We start from the raw sequence: 14023 nt of genomic DNA, 5'->3' as shown, positions 1-14023 counted from the left end.
CATGCCTCACTGGGAGGGGGGAGGAGGGCTTGAGAATCTTGGTGGGTCTTGTGATGGACATGTACCCTTCGGCTCACTGTACTCTAGACCCTTAATTTTGAAAAAAAAAAACATTTATATTGAGAATAACGTCACATTCACAAAATCGGTTGAGAACATTACGCTAAGGCTTCTTAAAAAACAAAAAAATAAAACCTGTAGATAAAATCTATCAATCGAGTACTATTAAAATATTATTCTTTTTTTCTTCTTCCCGAACCTAGAATTTTTTCTGGCAACATTAAAGTGATCAGCATCGTAAAATACTTTTTGTCAGACTAGTCTTGTAAGAAAATGCTTGGACACTTGTGTTTTTTGTGCACAATAAAGGAAAGTCTTCACTTTTCTGATTCTTTTAGTTTTACAGTTTGGGTTTTGCACCGTTTTCGTGACAGCCCTTCCATTGGCTCTATTGATTTTCTTCATCTCCAATGTTATTAACATTAGATTGGAGGCGAAGAAATTCTTGAAACGTTATCAGAGGCCAGTCGCACACACTGTGAAGGGCATTGGTGTTTTAGGCGACGTAATGGACCTGATTGGAAAGGTTTCGATCAGAACTAAAGTAAGCCACATTTAGTCCTTCTTTAAATCATGTTTTACTTGCTTAATTTGTCGCACGGTTTCGTTTAAATTTGATTTTCAAAAGAAGACTTGAAAGAAATGCCGGTAAAAATATCCTATTTTCGTGAAACATGCCATCACAATTTTAAGGGGAAAAAAAATAATATTTGATGCGCTAGTAAACAGTGCGTTCTTTACAAGTACATTTTGTGTTTTCATATTCTTCTCTTCTTATTCTGTATTAAATGAAAAAAGCGAGTTTTCCAAAAAATAATTTTTTATCATAAAAGTAGAGCCATATCAAAACTCAAGGTGAGGAGAAATAAAGTAATACAATAAATAAAAGCTTAAAAACACTTAGAAATTACTGTAAAATTGAAAATGAAATAAATTTTAATGATTGACCGTGTCAAGCAAAAAAATAGTAAATATATAGTAGACTATAGATAGATACATGAATCTTGAAACTAACAAAATTCAAAATTATTAATTAAGTCAAATTTGATTTGAGTTGACGGACTTTAAAAATATGTCGTTCCATTTCATAGCCTCGTTAAACCAAATTTGTTTGGTTTCGTTTATTTCTTTTAAATTTTACAGGAAAATACTTTCCAGGAAAATTTAAATACTTAAGCTAGAAGTTGTCAACATAGTTTACAATCAAAATTTCACCAAGAAAAAGAAGAAACTGAGGAAGTTGATTCGTTTAATTCGTTGTTGAAAGTTGATTTGTTGTTGTAAACGATAACTGCAACATCACCCCCATAGTTTTTCCTGGTAAATTAATCAAAAAGAATAAACTGTAAACTAAACAAACTGTTAAAGAAAAGACCTACATAATAAGCGTAAATTATAACGTAATTTTAGAATATTATGAAAAAATATGGGAATCCTTGAATCCCCCCCCCCCTTAATCTATGTATTTAGTTTTGAGTTTGTTTGTTTTTCCCTCTCCTAATATCAGATCGAACCCGATTAACAAAGCTAGGACAAAGGAGGGCCAAATTTACATGAAGCATTTAGATGAAATACCTATTGCATGTGAAAAAATTTATAATAATAAAAAAAAAAAAATGCAAATCATACCATAAAATGATCTTCATGGCACCAAGAAAATTGCTAGCACTTATCTCAACAACTTACTGGTTTTTAAAGCTGGTAAAAATTTGAAGAAAAGAGATTCACTCATAAGGTAAATTGAAAGCATAGTCTGGAAAACATTCGGTGCTGTTTTATCTATGTGCAACTGAAATAATTACTGATCATTACCCGAGCAGTAGTGAATCGTAATTTGTGTTGGTCTGATAAAAGCTGTAACGATTTCGAGATAGGTGTAAAAATAATGTTTGACAATAAAAGCGTATTCAATTATTTATAAATATGTTTCCACTTTTATTGACTTCCCCTTTCATCGTGTAAACAATAGTAGAAAAAGGGTATGATAACCATAAAAAATGAGAGGGAAAATTCACAAGCGAATTTGGCTGTTAATAAATAGCGCATCTAATCGTGCATGCATTGGTAAAAATTTTAAAAGTACATTATTGTTTTTAACACAAAGCGTTTAGTAGTAAAACGGATGGATTATGTCGTGGGACATATGGCATCTAAACTCCAGCATGTTTAATCTCAATCAGTTTTCAGTGAAATGGGAAACAAAGCCCAAAAAGTGAAAATTCTTTATTGATCGTGAAAATTATTTTCACTGCAAGATTGATTTTCATCACCGTTTTTGAGGTGAGTTTCATTTATACGTAAAGTTCTTATTAAAGATATTAGACTGTAACACCCATACTTCCAAAAATTGCAAAAGGGACGTAAGATGTATAATTTGTCTAAATACATGAGAGATCGTGCATGTACTGTTCCACTGACGGTTGAGATTTTGAGTTTAAACGTTTGACTGTGATTTCAAAAGACAACAATTGTAAGGAATATAGTCAATCTTGATTGTTGATTTTGTACGGTTTGAGTCGAGTTGGATTTATAAGCCTTGTTTTTTCACATTTTACAAATCAGATATCCTGTTTTATGAACTTATTTGTTGCAAAGATAATTCTGTATATATCGCTATAAAATAATTTGTTTATATACACACATTAATTCAATTTAACTTTGTCATTTCGTAGGCGGACGAGGATGTTTACTAAAGAGCTGCCATTTACCGCATTAAGCAGCTTGAAGAACAAAACGAAAGACTGAAGGAAAACTATATGAGATTGAAGGGTTGTGCTGTGAACATAACGTTTTAAAAGCTTCGATATGCTGACAACTTCAGCGTTTAACCGACACCAAAGAAACAAAACCAGAGTATTGCTCTTGCAACACTTTATTCAGTGAAGCAGGACAAAGGTCGCCGCAACACTTCACGTTGCTCAGGCAATGTAGGTCTAGTTTTCATTAATAGTCGTTTCATTCTAGGAAAGACACTATAGACAGCGTTATCTGGACTTGATTTTAAACAATGAAGTCTATAAGAAGTTCCAAGTCCGGTCACAAATCATTTCTTACATCCCTCATCCATGAGATTGAAGGAATTGTGCTGTCAGAAAAGGTTCTTGTTTTCTTTTTTTTCTTTTTTTTTAGTGAAATCTAATAGTAGAAGTTAGGAGATAATTTTTATAGGGATAGGGTTTGTCAGCAGGAAAGCCCTTTGTTGGAATTGCAGAAATATCAGGTTCCCCGTGATCAGAAGTATCAGTTTCCCCCAAAATACAATAAGTGTTTCCTTTAAATTTACCATCACAAGCTACACTGTGCGAAAAAGATATTATAAGTTAATAAATGAAGCGGTAAATTCAATCTTATAAGCCATAGAAACACCTATTACCATAAATAAGAGTGAAACACAAAAATAACATACGAAACACGAGACTAAAATTAAATTGAGAAACAAATCTTTGAAATTGACGAGACTTGGAAGCTTGGATAAACAGATAAGTGAGGAAAATCAATTGTCTCCAACAAAGAATGACAAATTAAATGGCCAGCTCATTTGAGCAGTATCCAAAAAAAAATATAAAACTCACAGTAATAACTCCGGTGAAAGTAAGCGAAAGTTGTATTTCCCTTCAATTTATTTGTATGTTTTATTTCGCTTTCATTGAGTCGACAATAAGTGGTTCTGTTTTGCAAACACACTTAAAGTAAAAAAGCATTGGTTTTGTTCTACTTATTTATTTTGCTTGTTTTCTTTTGCTTTGTTTTTTTTTTGCAATTACTTTTCAGTTATAATTCAAATCCTTAATTTGTATTATTTAAAATTTACCTTGAGCATGTTTTGGATGTTTCTAGCTTCTGCATTCTCAATGGCATTTTAACTCGTGTTGCCGTGCCTTACGCACTACTCCTATATTGGACTCGAGCGATACCCAGGACATCGGGAAAGAGCTACCAATTGTTCGTCGGATTTTCTGCTCTGACGACGTAATCCTTATTGAGGCTGGGGTTGTGTTGGCTAGCATTTTGCTCTGGAATATTCGTCAAAGAGCATATCTGGATCTATCTCTGATATAAAAGGACGACCCACAAATTTAGTTTGCTATTTCAAAACCACCCCCCATCCCCTCGCTATAAATACATTCTAAGTGATAATATATTTATAATTTAATACATTTAAAGTGATAAAATTTTAAGAAAAGATTAACATTCAGAAATGATTAAATAATCCTTAAACGAATATTAAACTCTAATTTTACGGAAAGATTGAAGGGTGATGGTCACCTTTGTTGTAATCAACAGAGTCCTAGGGCAAGTCTTTTTTCTTTCAGTGTTGTGGCCCTTATAGTGTGGCTTGTTGACTATACTATATCCCCCATACCACGTCAAGTCCGTTATGAAACAGAAAGAACTTCTTGGAGACGAACTTCTGGAGTGTTTTTGTCCCCAGGAGGAGGATCTATAAAAGAAGTTTTTCAACAGTTCTGAACAAACATTCATTCTGTGAACATCTGTATTTGCACTATACAATTTTCAGCCGGATTAACTCTGACAAGTAAATTTTTTAACATTTTTTCAATGAATTCGAAGCAATAGCATCATTTTTGCGAGCGCTTTACAAAATTGGATGTGAATTATCTTGGGTGTTCGTTTATCTATTTTTAGACAATTATAAACATTATTGAATATAAATATGGTTAACAAAAGCAGGAAGCGATCAAGACAAAGTGATTTAGAGGATTCAAGAGGGATCCACGGATTCCACTAACAATATCTCAAAGTTAAATAAAATCCTTGAAATAGTCGGAGCAACTAACTACGATGTCTTAGAAATAAAATTGGAAATCTTTGACATTAAATCTGGTTTAAAGTTCCTAAAATTATCTTGTGGAAGATCTAGAATTACCAAGAACAGCCAAAGAAAATGAATTATCTAGTATCAAGCAGGAAATATCGGCATTACGAAACCAAATTGAAAAGGAGCCAGGTTTGGGTGAGTTAGCATCTAGAGTCCTTGTTTTAGAAAACATGAATAGGAGAAGGAATGTTATTATATGGAACATTAAAAGCGAATCTAAATTAAGGGCTAAACGCCATGATGACAAATTCTGTATGATTCAGGGAGACAAGAAACTACGTGAAAATCCGTTCGAGAGAGGAGCCAGACGTGAATCCCCATATATCTATATGACAGATGATGTGACAAAAGGAGTTCGTGACATTAGCAATTCCCTTAGAATTAAACAAAAAGAATTTAGAGCAAAGGGAATTAGTGCTTGGATCCCCCTAGTATACCCACCTGCATTAAGCTTAATTGATAATGAAGAAAAAGCAAAGCTTAAGTGGTATAAAGTCCAGCAAGTGAAATACATGTATGAGAAATAGATATACAGATGGAATAGATAGAAATGGTCGCTTAGTATTTTTTTTTTTTTTGGTGGATTTATAGTTTATGATGAGTAATTGTGATTTGGAAAGTTTCCAAATCTTATCGAAGCTCTGATTCATAATTTTTTGAAGTGCCAAGTGTGCTGTCATCAGCACAACAAACAATGACATCAGAAGATAGTGAACTATAGTTGGTACTATGGGCAAAGGATGGCTAGGGATGACAAAATATACAACAATTAATAATTCTCTGCTTTTTTACTACATACAAAATATTATTTACATAGATCAAAAATAACACTGGCCCTAAAACTGATCCTTGAGGGACACCAAAATTCACTTGTGAGGGTGAACAGAAAAGTGGATCGACAGAAAATAGCCCATCATTCAAATAAGACAAACCAAATAAAAACATTATCCCTAATGCCAAAATAAGACATCTTCGATAGAAGAATTTCAGTGGTTAAGTAATCAAATACCTTGCGAATAAGGCAGCCAGAATTAATCCCGAATCTAATGCAGAATGTATAAAATTCAAAATGGTTATGCAGGCATGTTTAGTGGAGTGCCTCGTTCGGAAACCAAATTGAAAATCATGAAGAAAGTTTCTAGATTTTAGAAAAGTAAGGACACGAGAAAGGATAGCCTTTTCGAAGATTTTATAAAACTCTGATAAAATTCAAATTTGTCGATAATTTGCTGGATCTATTTAAAGAGCGAGTTAAAGAGCTACAGAGTTAAAGACCAAGGCATTGACGAGGGGGTTAAGTTTTAAAGTTGCTCCTTACTTTCAGTTAAAAATAACTTGTTTTTTTATTTAATTAGTTCAGAGAAGAGGATGAATTAGAATAAATGCAGTAATAAACAGTGAATGATGTAATGTATTTAGATTGTCTTGGGTACATCAGAAAAATCTAGGGACTTTTGGGCAATTTTCAGTTTGGGTTGCGGATATTTTACATAGTTTACATAGAAAACGTAAATTTAGTGAAACTTTTTAAAAATTTATAGCTCAAAAAAAGGGGTTTAAGATTTTAGGTTTTATCCTTTGACTGTAAAATCATTGCCTGTAAATTCAGGCACTGCAAGCAGCACGGTATAAGTTATCCATTAGATGAGTTAAAAACAGGAAAATGAAGCTTGAAGAGTTTTCATAGCCCTTGGCTCCCTTTGTTCCCTTCGTCCCAGTAGCTCCCTAGGTTAGACATTCTCAAGTCTAATTTTTCATCTTTTTAGTGTGTTCGGGGAGGCTGCATGCTCGAATCGACGAAACAATTGGTCACAATTATGTTTGGACAAGAAATAATCAATTTGTTCAAGTTTGTGATTTTTTATAAAATAGTGCCTCTGATAATGAAGTGGTGGAGACCAATTGAAACGGATGTACCAAATGAAACGGAGGGCAAGAAAAAGCCATGGTGGGAGGACTATACTTTAAGTAGTTTTCCTCCTGAAGTTATTAGGAATTTGAACATGGCAATGAGTAAGTAACATCCACACAATCAAGAAAGTATTTGCTGGTTTTTCCACTCAGTTTTTATGTGTAAGATTTTGACTGTAAATCCTACTAAACAAACTATAAAAAAGCATCTGATTTAAAAAGAAAATTCTAGACGGTGTCAATATTTATTGTTTGTCTTTCTTTAGGGGAAAGTTTTAATCATGTTTAAGCTAGTAATTCGCATAGAATTAGATTTGAGTTTGGAATTTGTCTGTGTATCTTTAGGAATCAATAGTATACATATACAGCAAAATATTTAAAATTCATGAGGATCAGACTGATATGCCTTTGAAGAAAATTGATTTTTATAAAACCAATTCTAATAAAAGTAGACAGTGTGGTAGCATATGATTTGTTTTTTTATCACAAGAAAGAAACCAACAACAAGAATTCTCAAAAACTCAAAAAGATAAAATTGCTTCTGTATGTGAGATATTTACAGATAGCGATAATATCATCAAATAATTTACAAAATATTAGAATAAACCGCAGCCAAAAATTGGTATGGATTGAATACACCTCCCCTTTATCGTGATTGGCTGATTATAGAGCCAGCGTACATAGCCCAATTTTCAGCTTTTAGCCAATGAGATTGATCGAGTAATAGAATTTTATATTTAAACTAATATGCATTTTTTACAAATCAATGGGTGCAGAATCATCGGTCCGCATCCCCCTAGATTTTGAAAATACATTTTTGGTGTTTCATTTAGGACATGGAAACCCCCCCCCCCTAAAGTTTTGGAAAATATATTTTACCCGACCAGTTTAGTAGAAGGGCATTAAAATGGGAGCCCTTTAGTCATCTTACATTTTCTGAAAGCTGTTGAATACGATGGTGAGAAGCCTGATTCTAATGATGTCAAAGAACTCTTGTATCTCTTAGAGCTTTACAATGGACAGGACACATACTCGCATGAAAGAGTCACTATTGGTCCAATCCGTAAGAAAGAGTATCTGGTAATCCCGCCAGATTATGTTGTGCCTAAGATCGAGCAACAATATGTGATGACTGCGGATGCTAGGAACCAATTAGACATGCGTCATTCCTTCCAAATTGCCTATTTGAACACCCAAGTTTTTAAATATGAATTAAAAGATGGTGGGAAAGACACAACGTGTCAATTATTAATGCTTTCATTGTGTTTCTGTTAAATAGAGAGAACAATCTTAAAAATCTACCAGATCGATATTCGCGCGACGACACGAATTGGCTAGACTTGGAAAGCGAATCTAAGGAAGAAGCTAAGCACCCCCTGTTTAGGTTAGATTTTTTCAAACACTCAACAGCAAAAACAGTATAATAGCTCTTCCTTCTCACGAAATTTGGTGGAGATCCACCAGCCACCTCTTGTAGATCTGCGAAGGTGATACCAGAAACAAACAAAGTTTTTTGTGCGTAATAAAGGAAAGTCTTCAGTTTTCTATTTCTTTTAGTTTTACAGTTTGGGTTTTGCACCGTTTTCGTGACAGCCCTTCCATTGGCTACATTGATTTTCTTCATCTTTAATGTCATTAACATTAGATTGGAGGTGAAGAAATTCTTGAAACGTTATCAGCGGCCAGTCGTACACATTGTGAAGGGCATTGGTGTTTTAGGCGACGTAATGGACCTGATTGGAAAGGTTTCGATCAGAACTAACGTAAGCCACATTTAGTTCTTCTTTAAATCAGGTTTTACTTGCTTAATTTGTTGCATGGTTTCGCTTATATTTGATTTTCAAAGAAGATTTGAAGAAAATGCTGGTAAAAATATCCTGTTTTCGTGAAACATGCTATTACAATTTTAAGGGAGAAAACAAAAAAATATTTGATACGCTAGTAAAAAGTGTGTTCTTTACAAGTACATTTTGTGATTTCATTTTCTTCTCTTCTTATTCTGTATTAAATGGAAAAAGCGTTTTTCAAAAAATAATTTTTTTATCAAAAAAGGAGAGCCATAGCAAAACTCGAGGCGAGGAGAAATAAAGTAATACAATAAATCAAAGCTTAAAAACACTTAGAAATTACTGTAAAATTAAAAATGAAAAATTTTTAATGATTGACCGTGTCAAGCAAAAACATAGTAAATATATAGTAGACTATAGATAAACACATAAATCTTGACACTAACAAAAACTCAAAATTATTAATTAAGTCAAATTTGGTTTGAGTTGACGGACTTTAAAAATACCTCGCTCCATTTCCTAGCTTCGTTAAACCATTCAGGAATGATTAAATAATCCTTAAACGAATATTAAACTCTAATTTCACAGAAAGATTGAAGGGTGATGGTCACCTTTGTTGTTATCAAAAGAGACCTAGGGTAAGTCTTTTTTCTTTCAGTGTTGTGGCCCTTATAGTGTGGCTTGTTGACTATACTAAACCCGCCATACCACGTCAAGTCCGTTATGAAACAGAGAAAATTTCTTGGAGACATTTAGTGGAGTGGTTTTGTCCCCCGGAGGAGGATGTATAAAAGAAGTTGTTTCAACAGTTCTGAACAAACATTCATTCAGTGAACATCTGTATTTGCACAATACAGTTTTCAGCTGGGTTAACTCTGACAAGTAAATTTTTTAACATTTTTTCAATGAATTCGAAGCAATAGCATCATTTTTGCGAGCGCTTTACAAAATTGGATGTGAATTATCTTGGGTGTTCGTTTATTTAGGAGAAGGAATGTTATTACATGGAACATTAAAAGGGAAACTAAATTAAGGGCTAAAGACCATGAAGACATATTCTGTACGCTTCTCTCTCACTTCTCTCTCACTTCTCTCACCAAGGACTACGATTCAAAATTAAACGCTTTACTGAAAGATGATAAAACGTACAAACAACTTTCTTTTGACCCGAAAGACTCATACACAAAGAAGTTTAAGAACGAGTTAAAGAGTTTGAAGGAAGAAGGGAAGATTACACCTCAACTTTTCTACAAATTCTTACCAAGAGGTTCTTTGTGCCCTAAATTATATGGACTTCCAAAGATACATAAGCCAAATCTGCCATTACGACCAATTGTTGCGAGTAACAAGTCACCAACCAGTGCTCTGAGTAAGTGGCTAGTGTCATTGTGTAAACCACTCATGTCTACACAAATTTCTCGCATGAAGAATTCGTCAGAGCTTGTAAAAAAACTAAAAGAAGTTGAGATTTCTTCAAATTCTATAATTTCAAGTTTCGACATAGTATCAATGTATTGATACTATGTCACAATGCTCGTTATGATACCGAGTATTGAAGTAAAAGCCGCAGAAATTCTTCTTGAGAGATAGATACTAAGAAATTTAGACTTAATTGGTGGTGAAACAGTTTTGGAAGTCGGTGTAATTATGAATTTAGTTAGGTTGTGCAATAGTTCTCTTATTTTTTTCAATTCAGAGGGGTTTTTTTCGAACAAGTAAATGGTTTACCCATGGGGGCCCCTTTAACTCCTTTATTAGCAAATTGTTTTGTAGAAAATATTGAAACAATAGCGTTAGATTCATATTTTTTTTAAACATAAATTTTAGGGGAGATATATGGATGACATAATTTCAGTATGGAATCATGGGGTGGAGGAATTAAAAAGTTTTTGAGAACATCTTGATTTTTGGGAAGGGGATTTAAAATTTACAATAGAATTAGAAGAGGATAATAAACTTCCTTTTCTGGATGTCCTTCTTTTAAAAAATGAAAATAGTCTGGATTTTAAGATTTACAGAAAACCTACTAAAAATAACAGATTTTTGTCGTTTTTCTCCGGTCATGCTCGCCAAGTAAAAATTGGTTTAATCATATCTTTAACTGACCGCATTTTTAGAATTTGTTCGCCAAATTCATCGAGGAAGAATTATTGTTGTTAAAAGAGATTTTAATGAGTAACCATTATCCGGGCTGGTTAATTGACCAGACTTTTTCGAAAAGAAGTAAAAAATTTCTAGAATGTTCAGACGATATTCTGGAAACAACAGAAAAGAAAGATATATTTTGTTCTCTACCATATGCTCCAGGTTTGAGTGAAAAACTTAAATTTTACAAAATAATGGCTTAAAGGTAGCTTTAAAAGGTAGTAATACTTTGGCTAGTTTTTTAAATTCTGGAAAGGATCGGACTTCCGTAGAGCAACAAAGTAGGGTTCATAAAATCCCATGTACTTGTGGAAGCTCTTATGTGGGACGTACTAACTAGAATTTAAAAACGAGATTGCTACAACATCATAATTCTATTTCATCGTCTTTAAAGCAAAATACCAAACCTGAAGATTTCACGTCGGCCCTCTCGGAACATATCTTTAATTTTCCAAATCATTTTATTTTGTTTGAAAATGTTTCTTTGATTTCTAGGGACCAAGGTTTAAAGCAAACTTTCAGGGAAACAATCGAAATTTAAAAAAATCTATTCAAGAATATTTCCATAAACAGGGATACAGGTGAATTTGGATTGAACTCAATTTATGATAATTTACTGAGGTCAAATAAAGTAAATATCACCTCACCTAAGAGCTATGACCTCTGTCCACGTCATATGTCAGATAATTCTAATGAACCGGAACCAAAAGGGTCAAAGAGATTTGCCTCGGCTGTTGCATTGAAAAAAAAATAAGAGCAATAAACTATATGTAATTAGTTTATTAGGTATAAATTTTGTTTATTTTTATTCATGTCTTTTAGTTTTACTGCTGATGATGAACACTGTATATGTGTTCGAAATATCCAGTTAAATAATTTTATATCTATTCACTGTCAATAAAAAGGTATCATCCCTATTTTGAACGGTTTTACTTTCGTCATGGAAAGGCAGTGTGGTCTTCGACGTATTCTATTTCCCTTGGTAGCCTCTATAAATCAAATTTACCTGGATATCTTTTCTTTATTACTCTTTGATTCTACGGTATTTAAACTAGAAATACGTTTTCCGCTATTTAAACTTGAAAAATTTTTACTAAAAAAGAACAAAGACGAAGAAAATTCAAAAAAATATAATTGGTTTTTACAGGGGAAGAGGAATTCGAATTATATCAACCTTAGCTAATTTTCAGGTGATATGACGTAAGAAAGTGTTGCTGGAAAAGCTCCAATCTTTTATACTCTGCTTATCGTCGTCAGGTCATTTGTCATGGCGTCGGGTCATTGGGGCATTCGCCAGTATGGTTTTAGGAATAGGAGAGAACACGTCGACATAATTTTCAATTTTACATTGATAATTGAGAAGTGACTGAGTCATCAGACCCCTTCAGTCTGTGTTTTAGCAAAGGTCATATCCCCTTATAAAAGGAGACTCCTTGTCACTTTAAAACAGTAAAGTTATTAGTTATATGTACGGGAATAGCTTTCCTTGCCAACGGAGCATTAATAGTGAAGATGGTGGGTGCTGTGAAGATGGTAAATGTGAAATAGCCAAGGTCGAGTATTGAAAGATACAGTGATGACAGTGGTCAAATGTGGTTCAAAAGTGAAGGCATTCTGAAAGACGGAGGAGGATTTATTAGATATTTTTCAGAAAATTTGTGTCCAGACTGTTGAGTATGCATCTGACTGACCAAATTTCAAACAGTAATATGTACGAAAACAGGGGCGGAAGGATGTCGTAAAGAAAAATTCAAGGTAAAACTGAACTTCGCTGGAGGGTGTAAAGAGGGAAACTTTAAATAGACTTGGAAGGAGGAGACACGCACGTAGCTGCTTTGGCTTCAGACGGCTTGGTACTGGAATGACTTTTAGTTAAACACACTTTTTAGTGTTCCCAGTCACCATTCTTATTGAAGTGATGTTTTTTACTTTTAATACTTTTCTAGTGCATGTTTTTAGTGTCATTTATTTTTCAGGCATTCATCATAGCCTTCACGTGTGATTTTATCCCCAAATGTGTCTACTTTTATTATCATAGTGAAAATTTTACCATGAATGGCTATTTTAACAAAACCCTATCCTGGTTTGATACCCATGATTTAATGAACGACAAAAGAAACATTTCAGTGACAAGGAATTACGAGATAATCTCAAGATCCATGCAATTAGTAGAGCAACAACAAGAGCCACTATTGTTTATACTAATGGGGATCAGTTGCTTAGTGGAATAGCACAGTAGTTTAAAGAACATACTCCACAAATTATACCGGAAGGTGGTTAGAAAAAATGTACAAAATGGAAGAAATTTTTAAAGAATTCTTGACAAAAAGTGTTGACAGGTATATTCCTTTTTGAGTGAATTCAAATGCAGTTTAGTTTTTTGTTTTGTTTTTTTTTAATACAGTGGTTGTTGACCTTTTCCTTTAATTTTTGCTTGTTTACGTTTGCGCAACTTCAAAAAAAAAGTGGGAGGATTTAGTGTCTAACTAGATTGGATTTCCTCTCTAGAGTCTACTTTGCACAAATTTTATTCGTCTATTTCCAACCTAGACGAAGTTAGGGCTTGTCTTATTGATACACTTTACAATAATAAAAAAAATGCTAATCCTCCCGCCAACATAAAACCAGATAATTGGTGTGACCAAAGAATTCTACCAAATGTCCGCAAAGATCCGTCCATTATTATAACTAAAGCAGATAAAAGCAATTCTTTGGTTGTCATGGATGCGGAAGATTACAACACAAAAATTTATACAAATCTAAATGACAAAACTACATATAAAACTATAACCCACGATCATACTGATCAGTTTTGATCAAATTATAAAAGAATTAAGATCTAAAACAAAATGGTAAAATTACTCCACAATTATATAATAAATTTTTCCCCCGAGGCAGCTTTTGTCCAAAATTTTATGGTCTACCAAAAGTACATAAGCAAAGCATTCCTTTAAGGCCTATTGTAGCTTGTATGAAAGCCCCCACCTCTAACATTGGAAAATGGTTGTGTACAACCTTCAAACCTTTGCTTTTTTCTCAAAAATCTTTCATATGTTATTTGGTTGATTTAGTTGAAAAGCTCAAAAACGTAAATATTTCAGAAAATACAGGTATCAGTAGCTTCGATATTGTGTCTATGTATGCAACTATTAATGTAGCAGAATCCGCAAAATTATTCGAAAATAAAATAAATGAAAATTATGACTTAAGAGAAGCTTCTGCAACATGATTAGATTGTGACGTTTTAATGACCTTGGTTAAACTTTGCAACAAATATTTA

At 33.4% G+C, this 14023-nt stretch overlaps 1 long non-coding RNA gene across 3 annotated transcripts; it reads left to right on the top strand.

The window, feature by feature from the left end:
* Positions 1-204: 204 nt before the first annotated feature.
* On the top strand, positions 205-12687 carry LOC136042313 (uncharacterized). 3 transcript variants are annotated; one of them, XR_010621252.1, is made up of 5 exons: positions 205-604; positions 3025-3157; positions 6667-6973; positions 8369-8574; positions 11934-12687. It is a non-coding gene; the product is annotated as an uncharacterized LOC136042313 (long non-coding RNA). The 3 variants fall into 3 exon arrangements; XR_010621251.1 differs by lacking the exon at positions 205-604 and having other exon boundaries at positions 2326-3157; XR_010621253.1 differs by lacking the exons at positions 205-604; positions 6667-6973 and having other exon boundaries at positions 2326-3157.
* Positions 12688-14023: the final 1336 nt, after the last annotated feature.

The sequence above is a fragment of the Artemia franciscana genome, unplaced genomic scaffold (genome assembly GCF_032884065.1).
Source record: "Artemia franciscana unplaced genomic scaffold, ASM3288406v1 Scaffold_1077, whole genome shotgun sequence".
NCBI classification, from domain to species: domain Eukaryota; kingdom Metazoa; phylum Arthropoda; class Branchiopoda; order Anostraca; family Artemiidae; genus Artemia; species Artemia franciscana.
Note: the sequence above shows the minus strand (reverse complement) of the source record. Positions and strands in the feature narration are given on the sequence as shown.